The sequence below is a fragment of the Siniperca chuatsi genome, linkage group LG19 (assembly GCF_020085105.1).
Source record: "Siniperca chuatsi isolate FFG_IHB_CAS linkage group LG19, ASM2008510v1, whole genome shotgun sequence".
NCBI lineage: Eukaryota > Metazoa > Chordata > Actinopteri > Centrarchiformes > Sinipercidae > Siniperca > Siniperca chuatsi.
Window position 1 is genome coordinate 26,400,135 of NC_058060.1, and position 25,070 is coordinate 26,425,204.

Here is a 25,070-nt window from a genome sequence, read left to right on the forward strand (position 1 = left end):
GAGAGGTGGGCATGGGGCCCATCAAAGGGTTGGTCACGAGAGAGGGGGAGGCAGAACTGTTGTCTCTAATGAAGTCCGGGCCGTCATCGTTGATCATGTGGTGCACCGAGGCCTGACTATGGCAGAAGCTGCCAGAGTAGTTGATCCAAATCATCCGAACCGTTCGCCAAGAAAACCGGTAAGTGTGGAGGATGTATACTATTACGTTCAAAGTAAACTGTAATGCATGTAAATTCATCAGACATGTTACAGTATTTGTACAGTATGATCTATTGACAGTATACTCTGTTCTATGCTTAGAATTGACAGAAAACCCCGCAGTGGCGGCCTCGGCCGTGTGCTGACCGACCAGCAAGAGTTGGCAGTGGTGGAAATGATGAGGGCCAGGAATGATATACGGCTGTCAGAAATAAAGCAGGCAACTGAGGAGAACAATGGCACCTTTGCCAATGTGGCATCCATCAGCCTACCAACAGTAGCCTTTTAAAGAGGCACCAGGTATCAATGAAACACATTTACCTGGTGCCTTTTGAGAGAAACAATGACCAGGTGAAACAACTAAGGGCTGAGTATGTTCAGGTACAGCACTATATATTGTATTACTGTTACTATTTGATGCATCACTTACGTCATATGTATATTGGAACAACACTGTGAAAAGAACTAACCAAAATATATTTTTTAGAGGGTTATGGTGCTTGACGCTGATGTGAACCATCACAAGTACATTTTTGTTGATGAAGCGGGCTTTAACCTCGCCAAAACTCGTCACCATGGACGGAACATCATCGGCCAACGGGCCACCGTCCAAGCGCCTGGACAACGTGGAGGAAACATCTCCATGTGCTCAGCTATCTCTGAAGATGGTGTCGTAGGACGTAGGCCATTACTTGGCTCCTACAATGCTGCACATCTTATTGAGTTTCTCAATGAAATTGAGCCGGCCTGTCAAGGTGAAGGGGTCACCTGTGTAAATGTGTGGGACAATGTCAGCTTTCACCACGCAGAGGTAGTTCAAGCATGGTTTCAGGCCCATCCTCGATTCATGACTCTCTACCTGCCTCCATACTCTCCTTTCCTCAACCCTACTGAGGAATGTTTTTCAGCATGGAGGTGGAAGGTCTATGATCGCCAACCCCTTGAGCGTGCCACCCTCCTTCAGGCCATGGACGATGCATGTGATGACATCAGCGTTGACCAATGTCAAGCATGGATTCGTCACGCCAAAAGGTTTTTTCCAAGGTGCTTGAACTATGATAACATTCATTGTGATGTGGATGAGAATCTATGGGCAAACGCTCAAGACAGGCTTGATCCGAATGAATGTAATGTGTGCACTAAATGTTATGTTTTGTTCTCATTATGTTACATAATAGAAAGTATACCTATGTTACAATTATATCTGAAAAATAAAAACTAATTGATTGTAGAGGATGTCTTCATTGATCCTTCACTTGATTACACATAGGATTGGATATTTTGGAAATTATAGATTGTGTAAATGTAAGTAATGTAAGTGTATTGCCTAAAGTGAAACTGTGTAATCTGTCTTTTATAGTACTGTAGCATATTAATTTCAGCACTTCTAAGGCTGATTTGAAACATATATCTTGCATTGTTTGCTGTTGGATGAACTGATTGTTAAAAGTACTAAACTGAAAGAAGATCATACTGTTGTGTTTCGGTGATTAAACCAAATGTTCCCATTACATATTACAATAATCTTGTGTTTGAAACAATGATTATGTGGACTGAAAACATTCCATCAGGTTTTGAAAGAATGACTAGCTGCGTTACAAGTGTGATCAGTTTGGATTTTTGAGTTTTGAAAATGTACACCTTACTTGTGAAAATAGTACCAAAGCGAATAAAAAAAACTGTAACAGCTCAGCAGTCGACAGTCAGCAACAGAGATATTACAACATGATCGTTTCTGTGGTCTCTAAATGAGAAAACTGCTGCGCTTTGAAAGGAGACTTCCAGAAACAATACATTTCTGTAAACCCTCACAATCACAAGATCAGAAATTCAGATTAACATTCAACAGCAACACGAGCTGCTGACCATCACATCTGCTGTGTGTGTGTGTGTGTGTGTGCGCATGTGTGTGTGTGTGTGTGTGTGTGTGTGTGTGTGTGTGTGTGTGTGTGTGTGTGTGTGTGTGTGTGTGTGTGTGTGTGTGTGTGCATATGTGTATGTGTGCATATGTGTGTGCGCGCCCTCATGCTTCACTCTCACCTCGTCATCACAGTGCTGGCTGGTGAGAATCAGATGCAGCGACGCTGACTCGACTGTTTTAAAGCTCCAGTCTGACTTTTCTCACACAGCAGGTGCACCTGTTAGCCCCGCCCACCTGCTCCTCACACAGAGCCGGAGTCATGACATCACTTCCTGTCTATCCTCTGTAACTCTCGTTCAGCATTTCTTTTATCGCTCTTAAATATATTCTTCATCAGAGAGCGACTCTCGCCAGTTAATAAACTCTGGGAATGAAGCTGCCTGTGGGTGAAGCCATGCGTCACTCTGTAGGTGTCAAACAGGAAGTGTGAAAGAATCCAAAGTGAAACTTCCTCACACTGTGGTCAGTGTCCAAACAAAACCATGGATCTCCAAATTTGGTTGTTTTGTATTTTTCAGATGAAGTTTTTCTTTCCGGGTTTGAGGAAATTCTCCCACTTCTTGAGCAAAATGAAGCATTTGAAAATCTACTGGATGATCTGGAAAATGCATCGTCACAACGCTGAAAACAGGCTGTTTGTGAGTGGAGATACGTGGTTTTCACAGCAGCTCGTTAAGTTGCTCATTTTTCCACCTGCAGAAAACACTGAAACGAATGTCAAGACGTTTAAAGTTGCTCTGCTGAGTTTCGGTGTGCAGGAAGTTCTTTCTTCATTTTATGATTCGAAGTACTTGATTTAAAAACAGCGGTCCTTTCAGACAGACAGACAAAGAGACAGGTAGACAGACAGACAGACACTTACAGGCATGTGGAGTCTCAGCGGCCTCCTCTTCCTCCTGCAGCTCCTCTCCTCCTCCTCCTCCTCCTCCTCCTCCTCCTCTCTCCTCTCCGCAGTGCTTCTCATCTCCAGTCAGAAAGTCAGGACACCACACTGCCTCTGCAGTTCTGAGACTGTTCTGCAGTACTGAGACTGTTCTGCAGTACTGAGACTGTTCTGCAGTACCGAGCCTGTTCTGAGACTGTTCTGCAGTTCTGAGACTGTTCTGAGACTGTCCTGCAGTTCTGAGACTGTTCTGCAGGCAGTTCTGAGACTGTTCTGCAGTACTGAGACTGTTCTGAGACTGTTCTGCAGTTCTGAGACTGTCCTGCAGTTCTGAGACTGTTCTGCAGTTCTGAGACTGTTCTGAGACTGTTCTGCAGTTCTGAGACTGTTCTGCAGTACTGAGACTGTTCTGAGACTGTTCTGCAGTACCTGAGCCTGTTCTGAGACTGTCCTGCAGTACTGAGACTGTCCTGCAGTTCTGAGACTGTCCTGCAGTACTGACTGACTGTTCTGAGACTGTCCTGCAGTACTGAGACTGTTGAGACTGTTCTGCAGTTCTGAGACTGTTCTGCCTGAGCTGTTCTGAGACTGTTCTGCAGCAGTTCTACTGTTCTGCAGTTCTGAGCCTGTTCTGAGCCTGTTCTGAGACTGTTCTGCAGTACTGAGCCTGTTCTGAGACTGTTCTGCAGTACTGAGACTGTTCTGCAGTACTGAGCCTGTTCTGAGACTGTTCTGCAGTACTGAGACTGTTGTGCAGTTCTGAGCCTGTTCTGAGACTGTTCTGCAGTTCTGCAGTACTGAGACTGTTCTGCAGTACTGAGAGACTGAGACAGTTCTGAGACAGTTCTGAGACTGTTCTGCAGTACTGAGACTGTTCTGAGACTGTTCTGAGACTGTTCTGCGGTACTCACATATGCTCCCTGTTTCTGTATCGCTGTGACGTTCTGCAGGTGTGTTTTAGTCAGAAACCCTTCATGTACTGATAATATTCCTGCAGTATTCTTCGGTGGCACTTTAATGTGTGTTTCCTGCTGTCTCAGTTGTGTAGTATGCCTGTAGTGTGTCTGCAGTATCAGCCTGGTACTGTGTTGTGCTGACTGTGACAGAAGTGATATCTGCTCTGCCCAGGCTGCAGCCTCAGTCACTAACTAATACTTCCTGTATACTAAGCCACGTGAACCGAGCCGAGCCGCTGACAGGGTGGAGGATGAAATCATCGGTGCCAAACGCCGGCGGGTCGTTGCTCCCTTCCCCCGCCGCTCCGCCCCGCTGATCGGATCCACAGCCGGAGCGGGTCAAACTGACTCCTGGTGGTCGGTTTTGTGGCAGGAAGCAGGAGGCTGAACGGATCCGGTTCAAAACAACTGTGTTAGGTGAATCCTCGGGAACAGACCGGCGGTGTGCGGCTCCGTGACGGAGCGCAGCGCCGCGGACACGGGTTACGCACGACGCAGCGCGCGCACTGGTTTGGAGGAGAGAGGATACTGTTACTATGACTACAGCTAATGTCACCGCTGCTGCTGCTGATGGCGCTGTGCTGGGTGGAGTCAGGTCACTTTGTGAAACTACCCGAAGTGTAACTTTTACAGCTCGTTACGTGTGTGTGTGTGTGTGTGTGTGTGTGTGTGTGTGTGTGTGTGTGTGTGTGTGTAACAAAGATGGCTAATTCTGGACTCACTGCATCTTTGATATATTTTTCAGTGACAGGGCGGCACAGAATAACCCAGTAACTCTGATGTCATGGCACCTGGCAGAAACATGCCGGTGTCACTTCGGATGCATTCAGGTAAAATGGGACAGTCACCCTTTCCCATAAAAAGTGTGTTGTGAAAATATAAAGTCAAACAGTTAATGAAATGCAACATGTTGCTGTTATAACCTTGTTGTTTTACCTGCAACACTCATTACCAAAAGGAGATCTGCAGGACTGCTTTCACTTTCAGTACTTTAGGTGTAAATACTTCTGTACTTTTACTGCAAATACTGTGTATTAAAAACACAAACGTGACATAATACTTGGAGAAATGGATTCTGATGGTAGTGTGTTATTTGGACAGTAGGTGGCGCTGTTGTTTAAAGAATGAGATTCAAACTGAGCTTCTGGAGCTCCCCTCTTCCTTCTTCATTAGTGCTAATCATGTATTTATATGTGTGTATGCTGGTGGGACTGGTTTCCGTCCATCCCTGAGGTTTATCTAAGTGATATTCTTTTAGTGTGACATTATGTTTCTGTTTATAATTGTATAATCTGATAATATTCTGTATCAGATTGTAGAAACTTCACACATCCTGACGTTAACAACTCATCTAACTTGTCATGTGATGTAAGTCTCCACAGTCTAACTTCTATACAGACTGATATATTTCATACATGTTGCTGTGCATGAAGCCTCTTTGTTGAATTTCTTCTGTGGATTTCCAGAGTTTTCCGTCTGACTGAGGAAGATTCAAGTGTTGCACATTTCCAGCCGAGGTGTGTTTTTGGTCCTTCGGGAAAATGAGAACATGAAGGATGTCTGATATGTGATTCAACAACAGATGGAGAGCAGGGTTGACTTTGTTGGTTTGGACAGCAGGTGGCGCTGCTGCATCAACAATCAGCGGAGACTCAAACACACAAACGTACCTTTATCTCCTCTACATTTCCAGCAGGCTGCAAACACTTTTAAACCCAGTCTATAAAACCTACTGGCTGCTGCTACTTATGGCAGCAGCCATCCCCTGCTCCGGTTGGGCCACAACCTCCTGAACTCTCTGAGCTGCAACAACCTCCTGAACTCTCTGAACTGCAGCACACTCCTGAACTCTCTGAGCTGCACCAACCTCCTGAACTCTCTGAACTGCAGCAACCTCCCAAACTCTCTGAACTGCAGCAACCTCCTGAACTCTCTGAACTGCAGCAACCTCCTGAACTCTCTGAGCTGCAGCAACCTCCTGAACTCTGAACTGCAGCAATCTCCTGAACTCTCTGAACTGCAGCAACCTCCTGAACTCTCTGAGCTGCAGCAACCTCCTGAACTCTCTGAGCTGCACCAACCTCCTGATCCACCTGTGCGGCAGCCTCCTGGTTCCCTGGCAGCACTGGTTCCACCGACTTCTCTGCCAGTCTCTCCGTCGCAAGCCTCCTGTCCTGCTGCCCTGTCACCAGACCCTGGTCTTCATCTCCAGCCATGCCGCCGACCTCCAGAAGGCTTCCGCCTTCGCTGCTGGCCTCCAGTGGCCTTCTGTCTACACCTCAGCATCCGGTTTGACCCCCGGAGGGTCCCCACCTTCGTCCCCGACCTCCTGAGTTGCTCCGTACGTCTGGTCATCACCCGGACCTGCTCGGCCCTTCAGCCCTGCCTCCTGGGTGCCCACCTGACCTGCTCTGCTCTTCTGTCCAGCCCTCGGGCCAGGAGCAGGGTATGGTTGCGGCCCGACCGGAGCAAGACGTAGCTGCTGCGATCCAGCAGAGGCAGGAGTGAGCTGCAGCCCATAGAGTTCAGGGAGCTGCTGCAGCACAGGGGGTTCAGGGAGAGGTTGTGGCACCTGCTCCCACTAACTGTGCTCGTTGTTGTTGGATATGAGACCTAATATGGATGGTAACTGAACTATGATGGGACGTGAGACTGTTTGTGTAAAGGGAGCAGAGTCGGGGGGCAGGACACAGCCCTGGGGGGCTCCTGTGCTGAGATGAAAGGTCGTTCACCTTAACCCACTGTCTCCAGATCCAGTGGAGCATGAAGGAGCTGATGCTCAGCTGTGTTTGTGTTCCCTATAAGTCTGTAAAAGAACACATTTAGTTCGGTTTCGTTCAGTTTAAAGCACTTTAGTTGGAACTTAAACAAAACAGATTCTTTACATCATTTAAACATCATTTAAGTTCCAACATTTAGACCAAAACTCATTTTAATTCAACCTGTTGAAGCCAAGAGAGACACATCATGTTAAACAGCTGATCTGTGTGAGCACCACACACACACAGTTGTGTTTCCGTCACCTTCGGGGACATTACATTCACTTACATTCATTACCTGGAGACTTACCTAACCTTACACCAAGTCTTCAGCCTAAAGTTTGATGATTTCATTATAGGGACGGACATTTTGTCCCCACAATGTGACTGTGTAAACAAATTTCTGTCCCCACAACATTAGTAATACCTGCCCACACACACACAGATAAACTCACCTGATTTCCTGTAAAAGGAGAGGGGCGGAGCAACACTGACCCGGTGATCCAGGTACGTAAGAACAGGGCGGGAACCTGAAGCTGAAAGTGTTCAGTTAGTTCAGACTCCATTTTGAGTCGACAGAGCAGAAGGAGGAAACTGAAGGCTGAGGCAGGGTGAGTGTTAATCCAACATCTTTATTATCTTACCGTCAAAGTCTGTGAGTCGGTTTCCTCCCTGTGGACTGTAGAGGAAAGAAATGTGAGAATGACCAGTTTGATTAATCTGTGGACACAAAGTCCTTATGTATACTGCGCGTGCTGCTTCCTGTTGTCAGTCTTGTTTGTGACTCTTGAATAAACTTGTTCCTCCTGATTCTCGTGAGAGAAGTTAAAGAAAAGTGACCAGGTGGAGCTGATTTATTAAACTGTGTGTTATTATACTGTATACTGTGTGTGTCTGTGTGTGTGTGTGTACCGTGGCATTGCAGGGACGGTTGTCATGGTCACCCAGTCCTTTGTAAGGTAGCAGGTATTCATCAGCGTCGACCACATCCTCCATGTCATCCGAGCTCAGCAGGCGAGAGTAAAACCTGCTGTCTGCAGGGCTGGGGAGGTCACCCTGAGACAGGAGTCAGAGCGCTTCATTCACTAACAGCCACGAGGGCTACAGCTCACTGAAAGTGACCCAGCTGGGGTCAATATAGCACCGACGACCACACTGGGTTCTCTCTTCCCAGTACCGGTGGGTCGTGTTTTGAAATATTACTGTTCATCACTAAAATCTGGTTATTTTGAGCAACAAGCTCAAGTTTGACCTGAAAACAGACAGACTTTACATGTATTGTTAACAATTAATGACAAACAGTGACATGTAAGCAAAAGCGGAGGTTTGGTTTTAACTTTGGCATGTCTGGTCGGATGACTAATATGTGTGCACATGTACGTTTAAAGTTGCTCTGCTGAGTTTCGGTGTGCAGGAAGTTCTTTCTTCATTTTATGATTCGAAGTACTTGATTTAAAAACAGCGGTCCTTTCAGACAGACAGACAGAGAGACAGGTAGACAGACAGACAGACACTTACAGGCATGTGGAGTCTCAGCGGCCTCCTCTTCCTCCTGCAGCTCCTCTCCTCCTCCTCCTCCTCCTCCTCTCTCCTCTACGCAGTGCTTCTCATCTTCAGTCAGAAAGTCAGGACACCACACTGCCTCTGCAGGTCTGAGACTGTTCTGCAGTACTGAGAATGTTCTGAGACTGTTCTGCAGTACTGAGCGTGTTCTGAGACTGTTCTGCAGTACTGAGACTGTTCTGCAGTACTGAGACTATTCTGCAGTTCTGAGCCTGTTCTGATACTGTTCTGCAGTACTGAGACTGTTCTTAGACTGTTCTGCAGTACTGAGACTGTTCTGAGACTGTTCTGCAGTTCTAAGACTGTTCTGAGGCTGTTCTGCAGTTCTGAGACTGTTCTGCAGTTCTGAGCCTGTACTAACACTGTTCTACAGTACTGAGACTGTTCTGCAGTTCTGAGCCTGTTCTAACACTGTTCTGCAGTACTGTTCTCCGTGACGGAGCGCAGCGGGTTACGCACGACGCAGCGCGCGCACTGGTTTGGAGGAGAGAGGATACTGTTATTATGACTACAGTTAATGTCACCGCTGCTGCTGCTGATGGCGCTGTGCTGGGTGGAGTCAGGTCACTTTGTGAAACTACCCGAAGTGTAACTTTTACAGCTCGTGTGTGTGTGTGTGTGTGTGTGTGTGACTCACTGCATCTTTGATATATTTTTCAGTGATATTTTTCAGTGTGGCACAGAATAACCCAGTAACTCTGATGTCATGGCACCTGGCAGAAACATGCCGGTGTCACTTCGGATGCATTCAGGTAAAATGGGACAGTCACCCTTTCCCATAAAAAGTGTGTTGTGAAAATATAAAGTCAAACAGTTAATGAAATGCAACATGTTGCTGTTATAACCTTATTGTTTTACCTGCAACACTCATAACCAAAAGGAGATCTGCAGGACTGCTTTCACTTTCAGTACTTTAGGTGTAAATACTTCTGTACTTTTACTGCAAATACTGTGTATTAAAAACACAAACGTGACATAATACTTGGAGAAATGGATTCTGGTTGTAGTGTGTTATTTGGACAGTAGGTGGCGCTGTTGTTTAAAGAATGAGATTCAAACTGAGCTTCTGGAGCTCCCCTCTTCCTTCTTCATTAGTGCTAATCATGTATTTATATGTGTGTATGCTGGTGGGACTGGTTTCCGTCCATCCCTGAGGTTTATCTAAGTGATATTCTTTTAGTGTGACATTATGTTTCTGTTTATAATTGTATAATCTGATAATATTCTGTATCAGATTGTAGAAACTTCACACATCCTGACGTTAACAACTCATCTAACTTGTCATGTGATGTAAGTCTCCACAGTCTAACTTCTATACAGACTGATATATTTCATACATGTTGCTGTGCATGAAGCCTCTTTGTTGAATTTCTTCTGTGGATTTCCAGAGTTTTCCGTCTGACTGAGGAAGATTCAAGTGTTGCACATTTCCAGCCGAGGTGTGTTTTTGGTCCTTCGGGAAAATGAGAACATGAAGGATGTCTGATATGTGATTCAACAACAGATGGAGAGCAGGGTTGACTTTGTTGGTTTGGACAGCAGGTGGCGCTGCTGCATCAACAATCAGCGGAGACTCAAACACACAAACGTACCTTTATCTCCTCTACATTTCCAGCAGGCTGCAAACACTTTTAAACCCAGTCTATAAAACCTACTGGCTGCTGCTACCATGGCAGCAGCCATCCCCTGCCCGGTTGGGCCACAACCTCCTGAACTCTCTGAGCTGCAGCAACCTCCCAAACTCTCTGAGCTGCAGCAACCTCCCGAACTCTCTGAGCTGCAGCAACCTCTGAGCTGCAGCAACTCTCTGAGCTGCAGCAACCTCCCGAACTCTCCCGAACTCTCTGAGCTGCAGCAACCTCCCAACCTCTGAGCCAGCAACCTCCCAAACTCTCTGAGCTGCAGCAACTCTCTGAGCTGCCAACCTCCCGAACTCTCTGAGCTGCAGCAACCTCCCGAACTCTCTCTGAGCTGCTCTCTGAGCCTCCCGAACTCTCTGAGCTGCAGCAACCTCCCGAACTCTCTGAGCTGCAGCAACCTCCCGAACTCTCTGAGCTGCAGCAACCTCCCAAACTCTCTGAGCTGCAGCAACCTCCCAACTCTCCTGAACTCTCTGAGCTGCAGCAACCTCCTGAACTCTCTGAGCTGCACCAACTTCCTGAACTCTCTGAGCTGCAGCAACCTCCTGATCCACCTGTGCGGCAGCCTCCTGGTTCCCTGGCAGCACTGGTTCCACCGGCTTCTCTGCCAGTCTCTCCGTCGCAAGCCTCCTGTCCTGCTGCCCTGTCACCAGACCCTGGTCTTCATCTCCAGCCATGCCGCCGACCTCCAGAAGGCTTCCGCCTTCGCTGCTGGCCTCCAGTGGCCTTCTGTCTACACCTCAGCATCCGGTTCGACCCGGAGGGTCCCCACCTTCGCCCCCGACCTCCTGAGTTGCTCCGCACGCCTGATCATCACCCGGACCTGCTCAGCCCTTCAGCCCTGCCTCGTGGGTGCCCACCTGACCTGCTCTGCTCTTATGTCCAGCCCTCGGGCCAGGAGCAGGGTATGGTTGCGGCCCGACCAGAGCAAGACGTAGCTTCTGCGATCCAGCAGAGGCAGGAGTGAGCTGCAGCCCATAGAGTTCAGGGAGCTGCCGCAGCACAGGGAGTTCAGGGAGAGGTTGTGGCACCTGCTCCCACTAACTGTGCTCGTTGTTGTTGGATATGAGACCTAATATGGATGGTAACTGAACTGTGATGGGACGTGAGACTGTTTGTGTAAAGGGAGCAGAGTCGGGGGGCAGGACACAGCCCTGGGGGGCTCCTGTGCTGAGATGAAAGGTTCGTTCACCTTAACCCACTGTCTCCAGATCCAGTGGAGCATGAAGGAGCTGATGCTCAGCTGTGTTTGTGTTCCCTATAAGTCTGTAAAAGAACACATTTAGTTCGGTTTCATTCAGTTTAAAGCACTTTAGTTGGAACTTAAACAAAACAGATTCTTTACATCATTTAAACATCATTTAAGTTCCAACATTTAGACCAAAACTCATTTTAATTCAACCTCTTGAAGCCAAGAGAGACACATCATGTTAAACAGCTGATCTGTGTGAGCACCACACACACACAGTTGTGTTTCCGTCACCTTCGGGGACATTACATTCACTTACATTCATTACCTGGAGACTTACCCTAACCTTACACCAAGTCTTCAGCCTAAAGTTTGATGATTTCATTATAGGGACGGACATTTTGTCCCCACAATGTGACTGTGTAAACAAATTTCTGTCCCCACAACATTAGTAATACCTGCCCACACACACACAGATAAACTCACCTGATTTCCTGTAAAAGGAGAGGGGCGGAGCAACACTGACCCGGTGATCCAGGTACGTAAGAACAGGGCGGGAACCTGAAGCTGAAAGTGTTCAGTTAGTTCAGACTCCATTTTGAGTCGACAGAGCAGAAGGAGGAAACTGAAGGCTGAGGCATGGTGAGTGTTAATCCAACATCTTTATTATCTTACCGTCAAAGTCTGTGAGTCGGTTTCCTCCCTGTGGACTGTACAGGAAAGAAATGTGAGAATGACCAGTTTGATTAATCTGTGGACACAAAGTCCTTATGTATACTGCGCGTGCTGCTTCCTGTTGTCAGTCTTGTTTGTGACTCTTGAATAAACTTGTTCCTCCTGATTCTCGTTAGAGAAGTTAAAGAAAAGTGACCAGGTGGAGCTGATTTATTAAACTGTGTGTTATTATACTGTATACTGTGTGTGTGTGTGTGTGTGTGTGTACCGTGGCATTGCAGGGACGGTTGTCATGGTCACCCAGTCCTTTGTAAGGTAGCAGGTATTCATCAGCGTCGACCACATCCTCCATGTCATCCGAGCTCAGCAGGCGAGTAAAACCTGCTGTCTGCAGGGCTGGGGAGGTCACCCTGAGACAGGAGTCAGAGCGCTTCATTCACTAACAGCCACGAGGGCTACAGCTCACTGAAAGTGACCCAGCTGGGGTCAATATAGCACCGACGACCACACTGGGTTCTCTCTTCCCAGTACCGGTGGGTCGTGTTTTGAAATATTACTGTTCATCACTAAAATCTGGTTATTTTGAGCAACAAGCTCAAGTTTGACCTGAAAACAGACAGACTTTACATGTATTCTTAACAATTAATGACAAACAGTGACATGTAAGCAAAGGCGGAGGTTTGGTTTTAACTTTGGCATGTCTGGTCGGATGACTAATATGTGTGCACATGTATGTTTAAAGTTGCTCTGCTGAGTTTCGGTGTGCAGGAAGTTCTTTCTTCATTTTATGATTCGAAGTACTTGATTTAAAAACAGCGGTCCTTTCAGACAGACAGACAGAGAGACAGGTAGACAGACAGACAGACACTTACAGGCATGTGGAGTCTCAGCGGCCTCCTCTTCCTCCTGCAGCTCCTCTCCTCCTCCTCCTCCTCCTCCTCCTCTCTCCTCTACGCAGTGCTTCTCATCTCCAGTCAGAAAGTCAGGACACCACACTGCCTCTGCAAGTCTGAGACTGTTCTGCAGTACTGAGACTGTTCTGAGACTGTTCTGCAGGTCTGAGACTGTTCTGAGACTGTTCTGAGACCGTTCTGCAGTTCTGAGACTTTTCTGCAGTTCTGAGACTGTTCAGAGACTGTTCTGCAGTTCTGAGACTGATCTGCAGTACTGAGACTGTTCAGAGACTGTTCTGCAGTTCTGAGCCTGTACTAACACTGTTCTACAGTACTGAGACTGTTCTGCAGTACTGAGACTGTTCTGCAGTACTGAGACTGTTCTGAGGCTGTTCTTCAGTTGTAAGACTGTTCTGAGGCTGTCCTGCAGTTCTGAGACTGTTCTGCAGTTCTGAACCTGTACTAACACTGTTCTACAGTACTGAGACTGTTCTGCAGTTCTGAGACTATTCTGCAGTTCTGAGCCTGTTCTGAGACTGTTCTGCAGTTCTGAGCCTGTTCTGAGACTGTTCTGCAGTACTGAGCCTGTTCTGAGACTGTTCTTCAGTTCTAAGACTGTTCTGAGACTGTTCTGCAGTTCTGAGACTGTTCTGCAGTTCTGAGCCTGTTCTAACACTGTTCTGCAGTACTGTTCTCCGTGACGGAGCGCAGCGGGTTACGCACGACGCAGCTGAGACTGTTCTGCAGTTCTGAGCCTGTTCTGAGACTGTTCTGCAGTACTGAGACTGTTCTGAGACTGTTCTGCAGGTCTGAGACTGTTCTGAGACTGTTCTGAGACCGTTCTGCAGTTCAGAGACTGTTCTGCAGTTCTGAGACTGTTCTGCAGTACTGAGACTGGTCAGAGACTGTTCTGCAGTTCTGAGACTGTTCTGCAGTACTGAGCGTGTTCTGAGACTGTTCTGCAGTACTGAGACTGTTCTGCAGTACTGAGACTGTTCTGAGGCTGTTCTTCAGTTCTAAGACTGTTCTGAGGCTGGTCTGCAGTTCTGAGCCTGTACTAACACTGTTCTACAGTACTGAGACTGTTCTGCAGTTCTGAGACTATTCTGCAGTTCTGAGCCTGTTCTGAGACTGTTCTGCAGTACTGAGACTGTTCTGAGACTGTTCTGCAGTACTGAGCCTGTTCTGAGACTTTTCTGCAGTTCTGAGACTGTTCTGCAGTTCTGAGACTTTTCTGCAGTACTGAGCGTGTTCTGAGACTGTTCTGCAGTACTGAGACTGTTCTGCAGTACTGAGACTGTTCTGAGGCTGTTCTTCAGTTCTAAGACTGTTCTGAGGCTGTTCTGCAGTTCTGAGACTGTTCTGCAGTTCTGAGACTATTCTGCAGTTCTGAGCCTGTTCTGAGACTGTTCTGCAGTTCTGAGCCTGTTCTGAGACTGTTCTTCAGTACTGAGCCTGTTCTGAGACTGTTCTTCAGTTCTAAGACTGTTCTGAGACTGTTCTGCAGTTCTGAGACTGTTCTGCAGTTCTGAGCCTGTTCTGAGACTGTTCTGCAGTTCTGAGCCTGTTCTAACACTGTTCTGCAGTACTGTTCTCCGTGACGGAGCGCAGCGGGTTACGCACGACGCAGCGCACGCACTGGTTTGGAGGAGAGAGGATACTGTTATTATGACTACAGCTAATGTCACCGCTGCTGCTGCTGATGGCGCTGTGCTGGGTGGAGTCAGGTCACTTTGTGAAACTACCCGAAGTGTAACTTTTACAGCTCGTTAAGTGTGTGTGTGTGTGTGTGTGTGTGTGTGTGTGTGTGTGTGTGTGTGTGTGTGTGCAACAAAGATGTCTAATTCTGGACTCACTGCATCTTTGATATATTTTTCAGTGACAGGGCGGCACAGAATAACCCAGTAACTCTGATGTCATGGCACCTGGCAGAAACATGCCGGTGTCACTTCGGATGCATTCAGGTAAAATGGGACAGTCACCCTTTCCCATAAAAAGTGTGTTGTGAAAATATAAAGTCAAACAGTTAATGAAATGCAACATGTTGCTGTTATAACCTTGTTGTTTTACCTGCAACACTCATTACCAAAAGGAGATCTGCAGGACTGCTTTCACTTTCAGTACTTTAGGTGTAAATACTTCTGTACTTTTACTGCAAATACTGTGTATTAAAAACACAAACGTGACATAATACTTGGAGAAATGGATTCTGGTTGTAGTGTGTTATTTGGACAGTAGGTGGCGCTGCTGTTTAAAGAATGAGATTCAAACTGAGCTTCTGGAGCTCCCCTCTTCCTTCTTCATTAGTGCTAATCATGTATTTATATGTGTGTATGCTGGTGGGACTGGTTTCCGTCCATCCCTGAGGTTTATCTAAGTGATATTCTTTTAGTGTGACATTATGTTTCTGTTTATAATTGTATAATCTGATAATATTCTGTATCAGATTGTAGAAACTTCACACATCCTGACGTTAACAACTCATCTAACTTGTCATGTGATGTAAGTCTCCACAGTCTAACTTCTATACAGACTGATATATTTCATACATGTTGCTGTGCATGAAGCCTCTTTGTTGAATTTCTTCTGTGGATTTCCAGAGTTTTCCGTCTGACTGAGGAAGATTCAAGTGTTGCACATTTCCAGCCGAGGTGTGTTTTTGGTCCTTCGGGAAAATGAGAACATGAAGGATGTCTGATATGTGATTCAACAACAGATGGAGAGCAGGGTTGACTTTGTTGGTTTGGACAGCAGGTGGCGCTGCTGCATCAACAATCAGCGGAGACTCAAACACACAAACGTACCTTTATCTCCTCTACATTTCCAGCAGGCTGCAAACACTTTTAAACCCAGTCTATAAAACCTACTGGCTGCTGCTACCTATGGCAGCAGCCATCCCCTGCTCCGGTTGGGCCACAACCTCCTGAACTCTCTGAGCTGCAGCAACCTCCCAAACTCTCTGAGCTGCAGCAACCTCCCGAACTCTCTGAGCTGCAGCAACCTCCCGAACTCTCTGAGCTGCAGCAACCTCCCGAACTCTCTGAGCTGCAGCAACCTCCCGAACTCTCTGAGCTGCAGCAACCTCCCGAACTCTCTGAGCTGCAGCAACCTCCCGAACTCTCTGAGCTGCAGCAACCTCCCGAACTCTCTGAGCTGCAGCAACCTCCCGAACTCTCTGAGCTGCAGCAACCTCCCAAACTCTCTGAGCTGCAGCAACCTCCTGAACTCTCTGAGCTGCACCAACTTCCTGAACTCTCTGAGCTGCAGCAACCTCCTGATCCACCTGTGCGGCAGCCTCCTGGTTCCCTGGCAGCACTGGTTCCACCGGCTTCTCTGCCAGTCTCTCCGTCGCAAGCCTCCTGTCCTGCTGCCCTGTCACCAGACCCTGGTCTTCATCTCCAGCCATGCCGCCGACCTCCAGAAGGCTTCCGCCTTCGCTGCTGGCCTCCAGTGGCCTTCTGTCTACACCTCAGCATCCGGTTCGACCCCCGGAGGGTCCCCACCTTCGTCCCCGACCTCCTGAGTTGCTCCGTACGTCTGATCATCACCCGGACCTGCTCAGCCCTTCAGCCCTGCCTCGTGGGTGCCCACCTGACCTGCTCTGCTCTTATGTCCAGCCCTCGGGCCAGGAGCAGGGTATGGTTGCGGCCCGACCGGAGCAAGACGTAGCTTCTGCGATCCAGCAGAGGCAGGAGTGAGCTGCAGCCCATAGAGTTCAGGGAGCTGCCGCAGCACAGGGAGTTCAGGGAGAGGTTGTGGCACCTGCTCCCTCTAACTGTGCTCGTTGTTGTTGGATATGAGACCTAATATGGATGGTAACTGAACTGTGATGGGACGTGAGACTGTTTGTGTAAAGGGAGCAGAGTCGGGGGGCAGGACACAGCCCTGGGGGGCTCCTGTGCTGAGATGAAAGGTCGTTCACCTTAACCCACTGTCTCCAGATCCAGTGGAGCATGAAGGAGCTGATGCTCAGCTGTGTTTGTGTTCCCTATAAGTCTGTAAAAGAACACATTTAGTTCGGTTTCATTCAGTTTAAAGCACTTTAGTTGGAACTTAAACAAAACAGATTCTTTACATCATTTAAACATCATTTAAGTTCCAACATTTAGACCAAAACTCATTTTAATTCAACCTGTTGAAGCCAAGAGAGACACATCATGTTAAACAGCTGATCTGTGTGAGCACCACACACACACACACACACACAGTTGTGTTTCCGTCACTTTCGGGGACATTACATTCACTTACATTCATTACCTGGAGACTTACCCTAACCTTACACCAAGTCTTCAGCCTAAAGTTTGATGATTTCATTATAGGGACGGACATTTTGTCCCCACAATGTGACTGTGTAAACAAATTTCTGTCCCCACAACATTAGTAATACCTGCCCACACACACACAGATAAACTCACCTGATTTCCTGTAAAAGGAGAGGGGCGGAGCAACACTGACCCGGTGATCCAGGTACGTAAGAACAGGGCGGGAACCTGAAGCTGAAAGTGTTCAGTTAGTTCAGACTCCATTTTGAGTCGACAGAGCAGAAGGAGGAAACTGAAGGCTGAGGCATGGTGAGTGTTAATCCAACATCTTTATTATCTTACCGTCAAAGTCTGTGAGTCGGTTTCCTCCCTGTGGACTGTAGAGGAAAGAAATGTGAGAATGACCAGTTTGATTAATCTGTGGACACAAAGTCCTTATGTATACTGCGCGTGCTGCTTCCTGTTGTCAGTCTTGTTTGTGACTCTTGAATAAACTTGTTCCTCCTGATTCTCGTGAGAGAAGTTAAAGAAAAGTGACCAGGTGGAGCTGATTTATTAAACTGTGTGTTATTATACTGTATACTGTGTGTGTGTGTGTGTGTGTGTGTACCGTGGCATTGCAGGGACGGTTGTCATGGTCACCCAGTCCTTTGTAAGGTAGCAGGTATTCATCAGCGTCGACCACATCCTCCATGTCATCCGAGCTCAGCAGGCGAGAGTAAAACCTGCTGTCTGCAGGGCTGGGGAGGTCACCCTGAGACAGGAGTCAGAGCGCTTCATTCACTAACAGCCACGAGGGCTACAGCTCACTAAAAGTGACCCAGCTGGGGTCAATATAGCACCGACGACCACACTGGGTTCTCTCTTCCCAGTACCGGTGGGTCGTGTTTTGAAATATTACTGTTCATCACTAAAATCTGGTTATTTTGAGCAACAAGCTCAAGTTTGACCTGAAAACAGACAGACTTTACATGTATTCTTAACAATTAATGACAAACAGTGACATGTAAGCAAAGGCGGAGGTTTGGTTTTAACTTTGGCATGTCTGGTCGGATGACTAATATGTGTGCACATGCATTCAAGCGGGCGCCTGGTTTGCTTGTGTTGTTTGTGTGTTGTGGATGTTTGGTTTGTATGTTTGTGTGGTGAGTGGTGTGTGTGCATATTTTGGGTGCCTTGTGCCGCCATGTCCTACAAGGTCGTATTGGTTCGCCCGACCTCTCAATGTCTTATCCAGGTCTGCTGTTTAAACGGGTGGCCGTTGGCCTGTAAAGTTGTCCTTTTTGCAATCTTCCTGTTAGGCCCCCTGTCTAAAGGGTTTTTCGAGGTCTCCGTTAAAATTCTCCATTTTTCGGCCTAAAACTTCCACTCTTCCCGAAAATGCTGTGGAGAACTCCTTGTGAGTGCGGTCCGGACCAGGTGTAAAGTTGTATTTTCCTCAACTAAGGTCGCCCTTTAGGTTCTCCATTTTTTGAGAAATTTTTCCGGTTATTGAATCCACTTTTAAAAAGCTTGTAACAGACTGCAAATTATTTCCACCTAAAAACCTGGAGCGATTCCTTTAAACTCTGCTGTTCTCGGCCTTCTTTTTATGCTCACTACTGTCAAACTCTTGCGTTCGAGAAGTTCCAAGATTAACTTGACTCAGTCTCTTTGCAGTTCCACCCAAAACCTTTCCAGATGCTTCTATTTGCAGTCAGACTCGCAGTCCTCTCTTCCTGAGCTTTGGGTCTTCTCTACTTCTGCTTTTGGATGTCTCTACTAGACTGCTGGAATGTCGAGCGTTCTGCAGTACGAGCTGTCTGCAGTACGAGCTGTTTGAAGGCTGCGAGCTGAGACTGTTCTGAGACTGTCCTGCATCTGAGACTGCTCACTGAGATTCCATGAACTGTTTCAAGAACTGTTTTCCTGCAGTCTGAGTTCCTGGTTCTGAGACTGTTTCCTGCAGTTCTGAGACTGTCTGCAGTCTGGACGTTTGGACTGGAGCTTTCTGAGACAGCATCAGACCCGTTCGTAACGTGAGACTTCCTGGGTTCTAGCGCCTCTGTTCTGCTCTGAGACTTCCTGCAGTTCTGGCTGTCTGCTTTCTGCTGTTCTCAGTTCTTAGACTGTCCTGGTATGGAATGTTCTGCAGACTGTCTGCAGTTCTGGACAATGTCCTGCGTCTGAGCTGTTCTGCTTTCTCGACTTATGCGAGATGTTCTGCAGTTGGATGTTCTGCAACTGGTTTCTCTTCCAGTTTCTCCTATGGTCTGCGGACAGCTGTCCGGTGCGGTGCTTCAGGAGATTCCTGCGATCGTCGGGCACTTTGGTGTCCTCCCGTTGAGACGTCCGAGCGAGCCCGAGAGGTGAACGTCGGTGCGACGTGGGGGTTCTGCTTCCCGCCAGCCCGCTGTGGACTCCTATCGGTATTAACTCCCGTGGAACTTCAGCCGAGCTGGACGGTGAGGGTGAATTGGAACAACGGGCGTTCTGAGCTCTTTCCCGCGACGGGCCACGCGGAGGCGTTGAGTCTGGTCCCGTGTGGAGGGTGGCTGGTAGGATCGGTCACTTATTTTAGTAATTCACTAGTGCTGTTGTTTCTGTTGTTGACGAACACAGGGTTCGGCCACCCGTCTTTTGGAAACCGAATATCATGTTAAAACCACTATTATGGTTGGACTGCTGGTGGTTCTTTGGAATAGGGGTGTATTTAAGTAGTTGTTGGTTTGTGTTGTGTTGTTTTAAAAGTGCTAATCTGTTGTTTTGTACTTCAAGGGTCCAGTAACCTCCTAGTTACTTGAAAACGCTGTACTTTTCATGTTAGTAAAAAGGAAAATACTTTATAAAAAGTGTGGTTTTAACATAATCCGCTTTTTATCCCTTGTTTTCTCCTTACGGAATCATGTTATTCAGTGGTTGGTTTTCCTCCTGGTTTTAGTGTATTTGGATTGAAAGGTTTTAAATTGAAAAAGTTGTTAGGTATTTACAAGACGGTTGATGTGCTTGAAGCTCCTGCCTTCATAGGTTCCACAACTTAACCAGCTTATTTTCCAGTAACATTTCCATGACTACTTGTTTCTTTGTGGCAGTTTGTTGGGGAAATCTGTGAATTTCGGTATTTGTTGAAACTCCAACCTGAACTTTAAGCTACCAACTGTGAATCCGTTGACTTTTTCAGATGTTTTTAACCAGGAATGAACCCAATTTGAATCCTCCTTATTTCAGAGTCACCTGAAGCCAAGATACCCACTGGCTGTGTCCTTGGACAGCGAATCCTAACTGTGGGCACCTCTGTTCCTGAAGGCAGGCCCTGCCTCGACTTTCCACAACTCCTATTCTTGAACTTCAACCTGCCAAACTTTAACCAACATCAACCTACTGGTCTCTCTTCTGCTGGCTCGGTTTTAACCTGCAACTTCCGAGTCCAACCTCCTGACCTCTGATGCAGCTCCTAACCGGCCCCTGACTTCCTGACCCTTGGAACCTCCAATTGCTCCTCCAACCTCGGCAACATTGCCACCGGCAACCCTGCCGGACGCAGAATTACTCTGATGGCAGCCTCGCTGGTGGCAAACCCTGGCTTCTAACAGCTCTGTTCAACTGAGCCCTGGGTTCCGCTGCTGGCTCGCTTCTGTAGGCTAATCGTTGACCCTGGGGTCCTGCGTCCGACCCTGCTGTTCCTCCAGCCTGATCCCAAGGTGCCTTCCGTCGTGCTTTCTCCTGTTTTAACCCTCCACTAACAATTTGGTCCCGACAGACGCCTTCAACAATGCTGACCTTAGCACTTTGGGCACAATTGTCCGTTGGGCCTTTTCCACACTGGCAACTTTTGGCCAGAATGAGTCTTTACAATCAAGTTAACATTGGCAGACTTTTTGGATTCAGAGGTTTGGGCACAGCCCCGGGTCCGTGCTGAGATGATGTTATTAACCATTTAGTGGGAGAGAGGGGAGCTGGGAAAGGATGGAGACACATTTTTCCAGTGTTGCGTGACAAGTTTAATTTTACCATTAGTTCCGTGCCATAAATTCAGCGGGCTGAGCACTTTTGTACCTATTCTTGCCATTATCCAGGGTTTTGAAAACACTTTGGAATTAAAACATCTTAAATTTAACTGGTTGTGTTTCATTAAGTGCACAAGCCCCCTGTGGTAATTTCCGCCACAACCAATGACACTCAAAAGTCAACCTCCTGGGGTGGAGCCCAACCATTTCCTACCCGGGGCCAATCACTAACATTTGACCTGGGCATTCCACACGGTCTTCAGAAAGGGGGAATAAATATACGAATTACATCTTTTATCTGACGCAAACTTCCTGCACCTTTAGTGACTTAAAACAAATTAAACTGAGTTTTTAATTTCGGGAACTCCTTGAAGTCTTTCTTGCGGCTGGGCGAACTTTTTATTTTAGACATTTAAAAAGTCGACCAGAGCGAGAGAAACGGTGGGAATTAACAACACTTGGTTGGATTCTCTCCATTCTGTGCAGCCTCCCTCCTTGCTTGGGGTTTCCTTGACATCTCTGCTCATCCCAGGAACTGCCCGCCTCTGAGCAGGGCCAAAATTTCGCTTCGCTCTGGGGTCGAATGCCGTGAGCTCGATAAACTGGTTTGCGGTGTCTGTTTTGTTGTATTGGAGGGCACCTGTCCTGAAGGTACAGTACTTGGCTACCCTGCTCCAGCAAGGTTGCTGAGTCGCTCTCGTTGCAGCTTCCCAGGTGGGCTATGTTGCAGGGCTCAGTCAAGCGTTTACAGCTGGTCTACAGACGCAACGGGGCCACCTTCAGGTTGGACTAGGGTTCTGGGTTTGGGCACCTCTCCCTTTAATGGCCATTTGACGAAATGGACCAACTTGGGTTGGGTCCAATATGAAACTGAATGTTTAAATTACGGGTGTTTAGATGTTTGGTGAACTTTAATAATTTCTGCAGTCTCCTGTTCGGATGAGGACCTTCTTAACACGTCTTCAGATCAGATGGAGATTTAAAAAGGTGTTCAGCTGCAGTTTGGAATCCAGTGGCTGTAAACACTTTTTACGAAGGTTTCAGTTCAGGCTTTCCTTTCCCAGTCTGGTTTCCTTAACAAACGTTAAAAGGGTTACCATTTAAGAAGATCGGAGGTTTGAGGTTGAGAATGTTCAAACTATTTAATTCCCTGTCTAGCTAACGGTTTTAGTGGTACTGACTCAATGTTTTCACTGAGGTTTTCTGATTCACACAATTTTTGTCTCATCCGTTACTGAATGCTTGACTTCATCCGGGTTCATACTATTATTACTAACTCCTTAATTTTAAAGTTTAGCTAAAGTTTGAGCCTTTGTTAATTCTTGGATTAGTTTTCCGCCTGCTAGAGTTCATGTTCCTTTCCCAGTCTTTTGGTTAACCTCAAAGATAATCATACTGCCACTGGTAAAAGAGAGGATTTAACTGGAAGGGTCGTGTAAGTACGCGGGAAACTGCGCTGATGTTCAAGCTTTTAGCCCTCTTTTATCGAGTGCTTACAGGAGAATGTTGGGTTGGGTCCTCCTGAATCTAATTTTAATCTCCAAATTCGTAAATCGTCTCTGGACTGCAGAAATTGAAATTTAGAATGGCGTAACCTCTCTAAGTGGAAATCCTAATTCAGATGATGGCCCTCATTTCTGTTCTACTTTTTGAACTCTTGGGATCAATTGTTCCAGGAACTCTACAGTTAAAGTGCACATTTCGTTTTTCTGGTTTCAAATGTTGAGGTGCGAATGTATTACTGAGCAAGGACGGTTGCTTTGGTTGACAAGGTGCCTGTTTATCAGGAACCAAACCCACCTCCTTTCCTCCTTAGCACTGAATTTAACCGGCTTCTGGCGGGCTTCGTCCATCCCCTGGTTCAAGATCTGCTTTACTACCAGCCCGACTCAGAACTTCCTAATCTGACCCACTGCCTTGCTGCACCACCGATCCTTTCAGTACCCGGTTGGAGTGTCTCCCGCTAACTTTTCGACTAATTTTACATGGCTCTGCCAACCTCTTTGTTGAAACCCCGTTCTGTAGGTTCATTCCGCACAGGAACTGTTAGCATCGCAGGGGTTTTTCCAATGGCATGGGGCTGGAACCTGATCGGGTGATTGTTTTTACCTGTCGTGTGCAAGAATCTTTAGATGTCAACGAACTTATTTCCCGTCTCTTTCGCACGCGCAAGGGCTTTTAAACCAGGACCTTAACCAGGCTCGCATCGAGCCTTCCCTTCCGGTTGGCCCTTCTTAAACCTCCTCTTCACCCTCCCACCCCACCCAATCTTCACGAACTCTTAGGCCACCAATCCTGCCTCCTTGGCAACCTCTGCTGCCTAGGAGCACCCCGAATTCTGGTGACCCAAACTTTCGGTCCAGCACTCGAATTGAGCTTCACTCAATTCCTGAGCTTCCGAACCTCGTCTCGAGCTCTGCATAAGGCGACTTTTGACAATGACCTTGGAGAACAAATTCTGGCGCAGCAGTTCCAAACCAGTAAACCCTGTTCCTGAGCGAGAACTTGTCCCGTTCCGAGCCTCCGGCCCTGGCACAGGTAGCTGGAAGCTTGCTCATTGGCCGCTAAAGCTGAAACAATGTGGTTTCATCCAGGACACAACTTACCGCAAATCTAGCGGCCTCCTGGCTTTGAAAAACCATTTTTAATCTTGGCCGAAGTTCCTGTAATTGATGGCGGCCCCTTCCGTCTGTGGGTGCCTACCTGTCCTCCATTCACTTAGTCAGGTGTGGGCTGAAAACGGTCTTCATCTGTATACAGTTGGAGGGTTTGGCCAATGTCGTGAAACGTTTTGGCACCGCCAAATTGCCGGTGTTCCAGGACAATTATTACCGAGTATGGGAAGACCGGTCGGGCAACAACCCTGGTCGGTAGGTTATAACACAACCTAACTGAAATGCATGGCATAACCAAGGGGTCTCCCAATACCTGGGTTGGTGACCTTTATCAACTTAATGTTAGACACATTTTTTTCTGACATTTTTAAAAATTTTGACAAACAGTATTGGGAAATTTTAAACTTTGGTTGTTTTGCAGCTTTTTTACTTTGAAAAAAATTCCTGATTGGGTCGATTCTTTTTAGTGACAAATTATTTTGACGGAAACGTACTGTTCTTCGGTTGGGCTATCCTCTGCAGTCTTCCCTCCTTGTGATATTCTCCCAATTTGACGACTTTTCCCACAGAGTAAATTTCACTACCTGAAGTTCCTTCACAGACGGACAGTTAATACCTCATTCAAAAGGCGAACTTCATCCCTGTTCATTTCGTAAGCTCTGGAACTGCAAAGCTCAGTTTCAACCTTTGAGTACATGAACGTTAAGATGAATTTGACTACGTGATGTAATCAACGTTCTGGTTAATTTAGTGCATGTTCTGTGAGTGTTTTTTGGTTTCGGAAAATAAGAACCGTATTTCTGTGAAGAAGTTCCTTTCATTTATATCGCAGTCTTGTTTCGTTGGTTTCGGCGGTCTGGACCTGCAATACAGGACTGCCTCCAATTCTTAAACGTTAACCCTTTTCCCCTTCTAATTTTCACTTCTGAAACCTTTAACCCTGTGAGTTGTGGTCGCGTACGGCGTTGCTGGACGTTTGGGCCGGCAACCTTTCTGCGTTCAATTCTAACTTCTGAGTTGAGCCTTTCAAACTGTTCTGAGCTTCGCAGCGAGATGATCTCTGAGCTGGAGAACTCGAGACCTTCTTCTAAGCCAAGATCTAAGTCGAGACTGGCTTAACCCACTGGGGTTTTTCCCAAACCCCTTTGGGTGGGAAATATTCCTGTTTCAACTAATTTTGGGATTTTGGAAACCTTTTCTGCACAACCTTTCGAACTTTTTATGGAAACTCGCAGCGAGTTTTTAACCTTCTTCGGGAACTTTTTGGACTTTTTACTCCCTTTTAAATTTTTGAGTTTTCCCCCTTTGAAAACGTTTAAAGCCCTGGCCCCAAAGCCGGTTTAAACCGGTTTTCCCAAGTTCCCTTTTCCAATTTCCCCCCTCCTTCCCCCCCTTCTCTTCCTTTCCGGCTAAATTCCCGGCCCCAAGGGTTCTGGTCTAACGTTTCGGCGCGGGTCTGGCGCTCCTGAGGTTTTCTTTGGTTCTAAACTTTCCGGGGGATTTTGCCCTTCAAACCCTGCCCGTTGACTG

General features: G+C 47.1%; 1 protein-coding gene, 3 long non-coding RNA genes and 1 pseudogene across 7 annotated transcripts in view; 4 read left to right on the forward strand and 1 right to left on the reverse strand.

Moving 5' to 3' along the window:
- The window catches only part of LOC122866831, a 48,406-nt pseudogene extending 45,297 nt beyond the window's left edge, over nt 1-3,109 (reverse strand).
- The window catches only part of LOC122866456 (NACHT, LRR and PYD domains-containing protein 12-like), a 103,342-nt gene that overhangs the window by 68,654 nt on the left and 9,618 nt on the right, over nt 1-25,070 (forward strand). The window lies entirely within an intron of this gene.
- Nucleotides 3,862-7,599, forward strand: LOC122866518. 2 transcript variants are annotated; one of them, XR_006375724.1, is made up of 4 exons: nt 3,862-4,578; nt 4,704-4,788; nt 5,271-5,326; nt 5,425-7,599. It is a non-coding gene; the product is annotated as an uncharacterized LOC122866518 (long non-coding RNA). The 2 variants fall into 2 exon arrangements; XR_006375723.1 differs by having other exon boundaries at nt 3,871-4,788.
- LOC122866521 lies at nt 8,951-9,943 on the forward strand. The gene is made up of 3 exons (XR_006375726.1): nt 8,951-9,032; nt 9,515-9,570; nt 9,669-9,943. It is a non-coding gene; the product is annotated as an uncharacterized LOC122866521 (long non-coding RNA).
- Nucleotides 10,733-17,519, forward strand: LOC122866517. 3 transcript variants are annotated; one of them, XR_006375722.1, is made up of 4 exons: nt 10,733-12,317; nt 14,557-14,641; nt 15,124-15,179; nt 15,278-17,519. It is a non-coding gene; the product is annotated as an uncharacterized LOC122866517 (long non-coding RNA). The 3 variants fall into 3 exon arrangements; XR_006375721.1 differs by having other exon boundaries at nt 10,733-11,751; nt 12,066-14,641; XR_006375720.1 differs by having other exon boundaries at nt 10,733-14,641.